The sequence below is a fragment of the Orbicella faveolata genome, unplaced genomic scaffold, assembly GCF_042242905.1.
Source record: "Orbicella faveolata isolate gen_17 unplaced genomic scaffold, um_ofav_v1 contig_47, whole genome shotgun sequence".
Taxonomy (NCBI): domain Eukaryota; kingdom Metazoa; phylum Cnidaria; class Anthozoa; order Scleractinia; family Merulinidae; genus Orbicella; species Orbicella faveolata.
Window position 1 is genome coordinate 8,900,568 of NW_028301577.1, and position 11,933 is coordinate 8,912,500.

The 11,933-nt window shown below is 37.9% G+C and overlaps 1 protein-coding gene across 4 annotated transcripts in view; it reads left to right on the forward strand.

Annotated features, from left to right (window-relative positions):
* The first annotated feature begins 2,380 nt into the window (after positions 1–2,380).
* Positions 2,381–11,933, forward strand: part of LOC110052607 (nitric oxide synthase 3-like) — a 60,772-nt gene continuing 51,219 nt past the window's right edge. For 3 of the 4 annotated variants that reach the window (XM_089279185.1, XM_089279184.1, XM_089279181.1), the window contains exons 1-2: positions 2,382–3,362; positions 10,003–10,179. The gene's annotated coding sequence lies outside the window, so the exon portion shown is untranslated. Of the gene's footprint in view, positions 3,363–10,002; positions 10,185–11,933 lie in introns of all 4 variants that reach the window. The other variant, XM_089279182.1, reaches the window with a different exon arrangement.

The following is an 11,933-nucleotide window of genomic DNA, read 5'->3' on the forward strand; positions in this document are numbered from 1 at the left end:
ATATTGAATTTGATACTCAAATTTTGATTGGATTAATTAATGCATAAAAAGTTTGCGCCATATCTAGCAAAAAATGAAAGGCTTCTAGAGCTTGCCTACCTTTGTCAGTGCAAAATGAAACATAATCTGTAACCTTGATCATTGTTGCTTGAATCGTTTTTAATGTTTTTATCCCACAAACTCTGGCCCTCACATCCTTTCATACTTTGTTTGCACTGTAAACTTGATTAATGTGCAACACAACTCTCTCTTATCTCAAAGGCATCTTAAGTATGTTTTTGCATGCACTAGAAACCCAGGTGCTTACAGTGTAGCTTTCCAAATGTGACTGTAAAACTTTTTGGTCATCAATCCTGTCAACAGTTAGTGCTGATCTCAGGTCTTGGTTTGAATTTTCAGCTCTTTGTCTTGAGGTTACCCTATATCTTTCAGAGTGTCTTGCACCCACGCCATTTAGCATGTCTAATTAAAGCCAATAAAGCTGGCTATCAATCTACACGTACATCTATACCAAGAATTTGGAAATAAAATGAATTGTCAAATTTTTCAGGGCTTCTCTATGCGAGCATTCAAATCACTTTTTGAAAGCTAAGTCAAAGTGAGTCTGCCTCAAATTTTGGACAGTAGCTAGTTTATCATCCATGTCTGTTAATTTTATTTTGAAATCAGTATTTTTTCTCTGAGAGTGATTTTTGAATGATTACTCCACCATTCTTTAATCCTGTTTTGGAAATGTTCTGTAACTTTTTACTGCGGTTGAATATGGCAGCACACAGGCAATTTTTTTAGTGTTTTGTGTCCAGAAACTGAGAAACAAATTAAATTAACAAGAAACAAAGTTCACTTTGACTTGTATATGCAGCTTTCAAAAAGTGATAATAATAATAATGATTTGGACGCCAGCACTAAAATGTCTAGAAAAATTTGGCAATTCATTTTATTTGAAAGTCCTTGGTATAGTTTGATAGCCAGCTCTATAAGTTTTAATTTGATTTGGGGTTTACATACAATATCTACAGATTAAATCAGATGCACTACATCCCTTTTGTGTGAGACACTTCTAAAGGTATATGGTAATGTTAAGAGGGTTCCAATTGTTCAACCAAATAATAATGATGTTAGAGTGGTTTTCAATTGAGTGTCGTAAAACCAAAACCAAAACCAAAACCAATTACTTACCAATTAGACTTCTCAGCTAATCTCGAGCTGTAGAAAAACCGAAACCAAAACCAGAGTAATTGTCTAATTACTTTCGACACTCAACTGAAAACCGCTCTAAATATGCAAAGCAGCAATTCATTAATTCATCCCTAATTCTCTTTCGTAACATAGCAGCATCTAGTTCTAAAGTTTGCATACAAAATATAAACGTTTTTTAGACTGCTCCTCAGATGGTTCCTTCTGCTTTTTCATAATATAGCAGCAACTAGTTAGAAAGGTGCATGCAAAATGTTATAGAAGTGTTTTTTTAGACTTTCAATGCTTCTCAAATGCTTCATTATGCCTTTTCATAACACAGCAACATCTAGTTATAAAGTTTGCAAAAAAAATGTCATAGTTTTTTTTAAAGACTTTGCTTCTCAGATGGTTATGCTTTTTCATAACAAAGCAGCATCTAGATAAAAAGTAAATGCATACAAAATGTTATAGTATTTTTTTAGGTTTTGCTTCTCAGATGGTTCCTTATACTTTTTCATAAAATAGGGTCTTGGCAATATAAATTCTTCCATAGTTTGATGAAAATAAACATACACGAACAAGTAACATAAGCCTTATTATTTCAGTATTAATAAAGTATTATTTGAAATGAACTGAAGATGTCATAACGGCAGTTGTTTACTTTTTGTTGGGATAACATGCATATTGTCCTGGTAATTTTCTTTCTTTTGGGTGGGTTTTGTTAGGAATCCAAAGGAATTTAAAAGTGTGTTACACTCGGCAGTTTGAACACAGTTTGGGGGATATACAAGCTTTGGTATGGGTCCTATGTACTTCACGTTGTCGTCAGTATTCAATCACGAATACGTTTCATACTTTACATGAGTCTCGTGTTCCAGTCGAACAGGAGACATGAATTGAAGTGTGTCGTTTAGAATACCTTAAAACCTCACGTATGCCTCAGTATTCAAACATGAACACGTTTCATACTTCGCATGAGTCTCGTGTTCCAGTCCAACACCACAGAACACTTGAAGTGTGTCGTTTAGAATACCTTAAAACTTCACGTATTCCTCAGTAATCAAACATGAACACGTTTCATACTTTGCACGAGTCTCATGTTCCAGTCGAACACCACAGAACACTTGAAGTGTGTCGTTTAGAATACCTTAAAACCTCACGTATGCCTCAGTATTCAAACATGAGCACGTTTCATACTTCGCACGAGTCTCGTGTTCCAGTCGGACGCTTCGGAACACTGGCGTGTTGTCTAAATGAACTACGCGGTAGCGTATATTACCTGCATAAAACCCGTTCTTGACGACGCAATACATCTTTGGCTGTGAAAAATGTGACATAACTTTCGTATTCATAGCGTGCGATTCTCGAAAATTAGAGCATACTTGACGTATTTATTAGTATTCGAAGACGTTCACGTCAGAAGTGGCGTCGTGCATCGCGTGTTTCAGTCGCAAACTCTCGAACAACTGAGAGTATTCGAAAATGTTCGAGTCATAAATGATCGCTATATCTTCGAAGAACATCTAATGCAACATTAATCTACCAAAACGTGGCCCGTATGATTTATCGAACACTTCGAGTCATTCACGAGTATTAAATTTGAATACGGAAAAACAGGCCGGATTCCTCTGGAATATTCCAGGTGTATTTCGAGTCAGCCGTAATCGAATACGTCAGAACATTGCGGCATACGCGGCGTACGCCGATCCGTATTCGAGCGAATTCGGGCCCGAATATTTGGCTTTTCGCGCAGTGTATTAAGTTTCAAAGCCATTTACCGAGACATTAGACAATACAAAAAGAGAAAATATTAGGTTTATTTACCATTGTAACAACCGTTTTGAATGAGTTTAAAACGAATTGATCTTCATTCACATTGACTTTTTTTTGTATTTTTTCACATTGATAACAATCTTCCCATTACTGAGCGGTCATCCATAACAGTGTCATAGTGAGACTTGAATAAGTTTTTGTAAGAAAAGCGCCTGGAAAGCACGCGAGCTGTTCTGGTATAAATTTGGTCTGGAATCTTTAAATACTCGAGTCCTGGAAGCTGACTGTAGAGACTGACATCGTTGAATTTGTCGACAGCTGAAGATTCTACTCTACTGAGTGAAGAAGGATCTCTCTTCGTGGCCGGTCTGATTCCTTCTCTGAAAGCGACGAAACTCCTGAAGTGTCAAGTTAGTAAATCCATGGTCGTTTGATCCTTTAAACCTATGAGTAATTATCTGTTTGAATTAGTCATCTCTTTTATAACGTTTTCACTTCAAAAAAAAAATGTATCTGCTACCATTCAAACACATGTATATAGGACACACTACTGAGTACCGGGAATAATTCCCTTAGTCATAACGTTAATATTTTCAGCTCTCATGGCCGGCGAGGAAATCTTATAGGGGGTCAGATCACCACTATGAAGTCTGCTCTGAGTCTTTCTCTTGGCTTTTGCTGTTACTAGCTCAAACTATCTAATTAATCCTAGCTATCGAAGCTTTTATTATATTCATAACTGTTAATTGTTAATACTAAAGATAAATAACATGTTTAGGTTTAATTTATTGGACAGTTTCAGCTGAGCTGCTTGTGGTCCGAGAAATACAGTAAAGAGTCCTGAATGAGGGACTAGCTTCTAAATTTCGCATATTTCGGAAGATTCGAAGGCCTGTAACTGTGTTTGAAGACATTACATGGAATAGATAATTTAAAGTAATATTTCAAGAACAAATCCAAAATATGCCTCTACACATATGAGCAAAGGACTAGAACAAGACCAGGGCTTTTCTAGGATATGATGAATCTCTTGTAACATGGCCCTGTTTAGCTGTTTGTTTTGTTACGTTTGTAACGTATTTACCACAACGTGGTAGAATAGAAAGACAACAGAACATTGAAGTTTGTAAAACTACATAGCGTGAAAGAATGAATCCGCAACACGAAACATACTAGCGCACGTGTTACACGCGATTTCGTCCCCAGGTGGCGTGGTTCAAAGCCCACCTCAAAGCAATCATGTTGATATTGATTATTTCGTTGTCTGTTGTCAGTTTTTAATTATTATATCTGTGTAAAATTTACTCAACATTAACTGTTTTCAGCGTCAGCATACACACAATGTAAATTAAAGTTGAACATATTACACCTCACATGTATGTTATCTCCATGTTCCGACCTTGAACCCCAGTTTATCTTCAAGTCTCGTCACATTTAATTGAAACGCATGCAAATGTTTCAAATTTCGATCATAGCAACTAGCAAAAACATGTGCCAAAACCCCTTCCCTCCTTTCAATGTTGGAAAATGGCAAAATGCATTCGTGTGTCCGTTCACATTGCACTGGGGTGAACAGGGGCAAAATGTGTGAAAACTGAAGTGTTTCAACAAAGGCTTGTAGCTTACGATTTAAAACAAGGCTTAGGTAGATTTAAATGGGTCAAAATGAAAAATAAATAGCATCAAACACACAAAAAGCAAGCATATAACAAGACATACAAAGAACACAGGTTAGTCATTTTCACAACTGAGATATTTTGAATAGAGAATACTTAATTGAAGGTCAAAACCATAATAACAATAAAACTGTTGGAGCGATCTGTGCTCATAGTTCTTTAAAAAACGTTTAAAACAGATCTAATTTTAATAAGCTTTTAATAAGCAGAAGAAATTGGAAATCTCGGGGGCCCGAACACAAGCCCGGAACCAATGGAAATGTCAATTCCGCAATTAAACAGCATGCGGAAACCGGCCACGATATACATCCTATTTACGCCAACATTCTTGAAACAGGTGTGAGCGGCAAGAACAAAAGACTGTTTCTGGAATCCTTGCACACTTTCTTAGACAAAAACTCCGTAAATGAAAGAGCACCCTTCCCAAGGGTTTACGCGTCACTGGCTGCCTCCCTAGGGGGCAACGAACAATAACGTCCCAGCTTATTAAAATTCTGTGAATCGCGCGAAATCATCATTCTCTGAAGAAGACCGCAGAAGGCGGTCGAAATTTAGAGACAATTTTACTTTTTTAGATCTGTTTTAAACGTTTTTTAAAGAACATAATAACAATGCACATATTAAATCTCATTGAGGTTACAAGGGCACTGAACTCTAGGAATACGGTAGCTAGAATCTAGTTATTAAAATCTATTTAAGAGTGCCTGCTTGTAAAAATCAGACAAATTCTTAATTTCGCGGCAAGGGTCGAAAATTCGATTTCGCTCATATTCTTATGGTAGATAGGCTAGGGCATGACAAAAACTACTGGATAGTTTTTTTGGCAAAATATCCTTTTATTTCAAAGAAATATGCAAATTGCCAAATTCCGTTAAAATCGTCATTTGACGCACCATTTTATTACACAAGTTTGAGAGCCTCGCATGCAAAACCACATCATTCTTCCGTCTTTAAAGCACTCAAATATTTTTGTGCAATGTTTAAATGTGTACTGGGTTGATTTTAGGGAATGTTGCGTTGTCTTTTTGGGTGCAAAATAATTAAATTTCGAAGACATGTATTTCATTCGCTTAAAAGTACTTCGTGAATATAATTAATTTTCACCATGTGCGAAACCTTCAAATGGATCAAGCTTCTGGTGGTTGAATCGCAGAAGGATGGTCTACAGATTCCTGTAAAAATTTCTTTGGGCAAATGATTGTGAGCGACGCGAGAGCTTTTCAAAGTACGTCAAAAATGCAAATATTTGACCATCCGTCGTCAAATTTCAATTTACGGGTTAGACGTATATTTTAGCATGCGCCACACGACTTGACCTATAATAAGTTGAAATAGACACAGAGCTGATGATTTCGAAATGTTCTAACCTTATTTGTTGGTAAAGGCAGGTCCAAAGCCGATTTGACGTGTTTCTAGTCGATCTCTCACCATTCGTCGCACATAAAGCAGAAGTTTGCTATTGTTTACACAAGGTTAACGTCCGATGTACATCGCCTACTGTCAACCCCGGGCTGTCAACCTATTATTGGTCGAATGCTATGAATCTGTGACCATCTTTCTGCGCTTATGAACATCACTGCATCTAAGTCTAAAACGGCTAAGTCATTTGGAGATAGTTGCTTGCTTTACGCTTCGCCAAAATATTGCGTTTGATCGATTGCTGACCATTGCTGATAAGCGTGTGGGCGCAGCACAATCTTACAGCCGTTATTTGTTCGTCACGCAATGCTGTCACGGCATATGCTGCACATTTTGATCTGTTTTGTATAGAGTACTCTCAGGATAAGTGAAACAATTTAATCATTGTTCATCTGTTTATTCATATATGTAATAATATGTGTACATTTATATAATCGTGTTCTATAGTGTACGTGGCGTCGGTTCAAATCACGTTTGTTGTACGTTCTGACGTTTCAGACAACAGCTGATAAAGCTAGTGCCTGTACTCACTAGAATTTTAAGAAAATCGCCATAAACAAATTATAGATCAATGAAGCAAGAACTAGCTGAAATAAAAATAGGAAATCACTACGTGTCTAATTCGTGAGAAAAACAGACTAAATTTAATTAGTAATTACGTGAGTAAATTGCCCTGGCCATGCCGTTTTATTTGGCGTATTTTGTTTGCTTAGTGGCGAGGCATTGGCATGTAACAGAAAATGGTGGACTGTTGTCAATACAGTCCAAAATTATCGTCAATAAAATATTGTAATTAAAACACCTATTGACCGGTTACCTCCGGGGCCGCCATTTGGTCATTCCGATAAGGGTTTCATTATTGTCTTTACTCCTATTAAGCGGGCACCCAAAATTTAAGAACTTTGTTTCGGAAAGGGCGATGGCAGACAGGAGTCTGAAATTGAAGGTGCATGACGAGTGATAATTCAAACACACGTTTATCATGATTGTCTTGAATTGACTCCATGTTCACCAAGAAATTTATAGCTCGACAGTGAAAAATTAAATATTCAAGGTAAACCAACCTCTATTTAAGCGGCTAGCCCCATTAAGCGGTCGCCACCCATTTCCCCGAGGGTAGCCCACTGTATTACGTGTAAACCAAAAATAATTGGAAAGCGCGAAAAGACCTAGGTATGAGTTTAGCGTTACAGTATTACGCAGGGCATGTAGGTAGCGGTGGTCGAGTAAAAGATAACAACAGGGGAAATGGTAAACTATTCATTCTTTTCATTTCCTAATTCAATCTCTTCCTACTGAACACGATTGTGTGCTCCCAGTGATTCCAAGCCTTACGGAGCCTTACGTATTAGGATAGAAATTGTCCTACCCCTACCCTCTAAAATGGGAGGACAGCATTGCGTGACGAACAAGGAACCGCTGCAAGCAAGGATTCAAGCCATCAAACCATGATGATCAAACGTAATAGTTTGGTGTAGTGCAAAGCAAGCAACTATCTACAAATGACTTAGCCGTTTTTGACTTAGATGCAGTGGTGATCATATGTGTCGAAAGAGGGTCACAGATTCATGGTATTCGACCGTTAAATAAGTTGACAGATGGCGATGTACATCGGACGTTATGTAAACAAAAGCAAACTTCTGCTTTATGAGCGACGAATGGTGAGAGATCGACTAGAAACACGTCAAATCGGCTTTGGACCTGCCTTTTACAGCAAATGAGGTTAGAACATTTAGAAATTATCAGCTCTCTGTCTATTTCAACTTAACATAGGTCAAGTCATGTGGCGCATGCTAAAATATACGTCTAACCCGTAAATTGAAATTTGACGACGGATGGTCAAATATTTGCATTTTTGACGTACTTTGAAAAGCTCTCGCGTCGCTCACAATCATTTGCCCAAAGAAATTTTTACAGGAATCTGTAGACCATCCTTCTGCGATTCAACCACCAGAAGCTTGATCCATTTGAAGGTTTCGCACATGGTGAAAATTAATTATATTCACGAAGTACTTTTAAGCGAATGAAATACATGTCTTCGAAATTTAATTATTTTGCACCCAAAAAGACAACGCAACATTCCCTAAAATCAACCCAGTACACATTTAAACATTGCACAAAAATATTTGAGTGCTTTAAAGACGGAAGAATGATGTGGTTTTGCATGCGAGGCTCTCAAACTTGTGTAATAAAATGGTGCGTTAAATGACGATTTTAACAGAATTTGGCAATTTGCATATTTCTTTGAAATAAAAGGATATTTTGCCAAAAAAACTATCCAGTAGTTTTTGTCATGCCCTAGCCTATCTACCATAAGAATATGAGCGAAATCGAATTTTCGACCCTTGCCGAGTTACTTTCCATTTTTATGGACAGGGACTCTTAAATAGATTTGATACATACCTATCCATTTTATTGATTTATCTATCGATTTATAGGTAAATAGATTTCGAATCTATTTATTAAAACAATCATACTATCCACTATAAATCAAGAAAATGTAAATATGAGTACCTCTAAATCCCATTTGACCAAGAATTGCAAATCTAAATATTAACTTAAGTCAAAATCAAAATGCAAGTTGTAGTTGTCAACGACTTTTACGAAAAAAAAAGATAAATGAAAAAAGACGGCGAATTGTAAGCTCGGTAATGAAATGTGAAAATGACCTTGCTCTCTATGAGTTCTCGAAGTTCAGTGGATAGAGCGCCCGCCCGGTGTTCGGGAGGTCATGGGTTCGATTCCCGTCGGGGACTCAGATTTTCTCTTTGTCCCACGCTGATGCCATGTTGGTCAGTTCATTTTCTCAAAATAAAAGATGTTGGAAGTAACTGGAATCGTTTATGAAACAAGCCAGTATGCCAGGAAGCTAGCTGAAAGATTCAACCAAGAAAAAATCACCTCCAATGCCTCCTCACAAGCACAGGAGAAAAGAACCAAGTCCAAGAAGTGTCGATCTTAGAACTTGTTCTCTACTTTAAATGAACACAAGTGGTAAAACCCGCGTTTTAATTTAAGTTTGCGTTAACGATACGACGTTGGGCTGGCCTCTCCGACAAGTGAGCGAAGCACTGGAGATCTCGGTACCCATAAATTACACTCTTGAATGGTTGCAGTCCTTCTTCAAGAACGTTATCAAACTGAAATAGATTAAATGATGAAGTCAGAATTTGTACTTGAAGAAGAGAAAATCTCTTTTGACTTGAAGTAATGCTAATGCGAAGCCAAATAACTGACAAACACAAATAGAAAATGACCGGTGATTGTTGCGTTTTTAAATTCCTCCGGCGTAGTGTGGACCGAAAACGTGTGATGCGTTTTCAGAGTGAAACCTCCGCTTTCAAATTCCTCCGACGTAGAGTCTTAATTAATGAGTCGAGATTGAAAGCAATTATTGATACAGTTGATCCCCCATTTAGGGCTTTCACCTTGGTTTTGCATCAATAGGCTTTGTTGGTTTACAAAACTCTCGTTCCTGTTTTAAGCAGTCAGTTCAGACGTTTTCCTACGCTTTACGCCGTCTTCATGTCTTCACTTCTAGTTTTGATCGGCTTACTGGTTGGTCTGTGCGCGTTAGGTTCGTTTGGCCATATAATAACTGTGGTTTAGGTCAGTTTAATTTACAACACCCACTTGAAAACCTCTCTACATTACGGCGGTTTTTGGTTGAGTGTCATCCAATCAGACGCAGAACTAAAACCAATCATGTCTCGCTCGCACGGCCCGCCCACGTTTTCCCGAGCTTGGCATCTGTATGAGTTTTGATTGGTTCATTGGACTGTCCGTGTCCTTTGCGATAACTTTGTACTGGTTTTACGACGCTCGATTGAAAACTGCTCTATGGTGTCGTAATATGGAAGATAAACGTTTGTTGATTAATTCCGAGACAAACCTCTCAAGGTAATTGGTTTGTTTAAGTCTATTCACCTTTTCTATTTGTCCTTGTCTCTTGTAGTACTGGAAATTCTCTCCATCGGCCCAAAACTGACGTATGTACTGCAGCACCCATTGGTTGTCGTAGTAACTCCTCTGTATTACCTATGGACTGACTACTCAGATCAATATGAAGCCAATGTGAACCACCTGGAACTGTTCAAGCACCTCCGTTTTCCTGACTTTACAGTCTGGCCAGGTAAGGTGAATGACCGGCATTAGTGAACAAAGAGGTTGTAAATTGTTTATTGGAGATTAGATCTGTTCATTTTGTTTGTTTGTATTTCTGCAGACAAATCACCGTAAACTTGGTCGATTAAAATTTGCCGCAAATTACTTACGCCTGACTGAGGTGGTAGAATTTAAACAATTAGAAGGAGAAATTTTGGTCACGGATTGAAATGGAGGCTGATACCATTTATTAGTGAAGACATTGAGGTCAAAACATGCTTTGACAGTGCATATTCCGGGGCATTTGCTCGACTCAATCTCACATTAGTTTGAGTTTGGGCCCTTCTTCGGGACAATTGTCAGTCAACCCCTTGTAGCTGTCCAAACCACGTACTTTGTAACTGTGATGGCACAGATACAAGAAAATGAAACTATCTATACATAGCAAATTAATGCCACTAGTGCAGCCTGAGTTTCGATAGAGGATAGATGTACTGAACGCTTGTTGAGTACCGCGTGTCGTAATGCTGGATGGAATAACGTATGCCTGTCGATGCATCTGCGCGCTACCGACGGGCGATAACCACGTGACCCTTGAACAATTTTTTGAGTGGCTGCAATAACCCTCCCAGACAATCATTTCGTGCACCTGTTATCAAACTACAACAGAACGTCGTGTTCCTACGCCTATGTTCTGGCAATCTCGCTAGGCAAGAACATCTACGTTTCTTTCTAAAGATCGATTGCGTTTCGTAGATCGATTGTGAAAATTCTGTTCCTCCATTTTCATTAAGTATACAGATATTCAAATATCAAGGATAGCGAATACAATTTCCTTTTGCAAACACTAAATGATTTTTCAAGTTTCTCGCAAAATTTGAACTTTTTAAGTCTTTCGAGTAGAGATGAAACAAGACGGCTGATATTTAGTGGCTTTTGGCCGACCAGCAGGTTTCCTTTTGCCAGATTGTGTCCATTGCAAGATGATGTTGGGTTATGAACCCGATCCATTCTAACTACGTAGGTGTAATGAACACTATATCGAGGCTTCTCTAATTAAGTGAGTAATCTTAACTCTTTCTGATTCGCCAATTTGTTGCTTAGCAATGACGTCATCCGTTTTTACATGTGGACGTATATAGATAGTGTTAGCGACATATTCCCGCCAGTAGTTCAAGTTTCAGTTATCGTGCGTGCACAGTACGTGTTTTCAAGTAAATTAAGTTTTAAGCTACCCTTGACTATTTAGAGTGCAAGCGGGAACCGATGTGTAAGTACAAACTATTTTCTATGCTTGCTTTTTAGTATAAGTTTCAAGTTTTGACGTTTTTTAACCTTAAGTACCTTTAGTCTCGGTTTTTTTATACAACAGCCTATTGTACTAAGTCCAACACGTGGCAGAGCCCCAGTTTTCAAAGTTTTTATTTCATCTTGTTTTTAGCGATAGATCTTTATAGTTCACACTCCCCCCAGCTTAGGTTTCTATTTAGCAACTTTCCTATAAGAATCTCTGGTAATTCAGTTAAGTCCTTTCCTTGCTAGTAAATTCCCACATCGCTTTCAGTGGCGCTCACGCAAGCACGTTTTTATCACATCGTACAATTTTATTGCTTTCAAGTTTTTAGAGTGTTATCATTTATTGTATTAGGACAGTTAGCAGTATGCGTATCTGTTTGGGATCACTGATGATTTTAATTGTATCTTTACTGGGAAGTTTGACTGGAAGTATTGTCATATCGCAGTTATGATTGGAATGTTCGCTATTATTGTTTCGTGACTCTT